This window comes from Pteropus alecto, unplaced genomic scaffold (genome assembly GCF_000325575.1).
Source record: "Pteropus alecto unplaced genomic scaffold, ASM32557v1 scaffold49, whole genome shotgun sequence".
In the NCBI taxonomy this organism is placed as follows: domain Eukaryota; kingdom Metazoa; phylum Chordata; class Mammalia; order Chiroptera; family Pteropodidae; genus Pteropus; species Pteropus alecto.
This window is the reverse complement of record NW_006443131.1, coordinates 903,958-904,563: the sequence shown is the minus strand read 5'-3', so window position 1 is coordinate 904,563 and position 606 is coordinate 903,958.

Below are 606 nucleotides of genomic sequence, written 5' to 3'. Positions count from 1 at the left end.
GCGGGAATGGGGAGTTTGATAAGGACGGAGTCTGAGTTTGGGGCGATGAAAACGTCCTGGAGCCGGATGGTGGTGACGGCTGCACAAAAATGTTCTCAATGCCACTGAACTGGACACTTAAAAATGGTTAAAATGGTTAAAATTTTATGTTGTGTCTTTTTTACCACGATAAAACAATTTAAAAACTGTCATCGAACTGTACACTTTTAAGTGGGTACATTTTTTATTGTCTGTCAACTATATCGCAGTAAATTTTCACAAGCCTGGGGCGGGGGGTCCCGTCTCCGTCTTCCCGAGCTGCTGTCGCAGGCGCGCTTTGCAGACGGGCCCCTGTAATCAATTAGGCCACAGATCTCGGTTCAAATTCCGCTGCGGCCACTTACTAGAGTCCTAACCGCGTGGGACATCCGTCTCATCGTGTAAACTGAACGAATCTCGAGTTAAGGCTGAAAGGACGCAGTACCCCTAAAAGGCTGCTGATGGCAGCAGATGGTGCGGAATTGTCTCTGCCCCTCACACCGAGACTGGAAGGGAAAGGTGCCCTAAGAAGGGCGGGGGACAGGCCGCCGACCCCGGGAGCGAGCGCATTGGCCCCGGTCGGCTGTG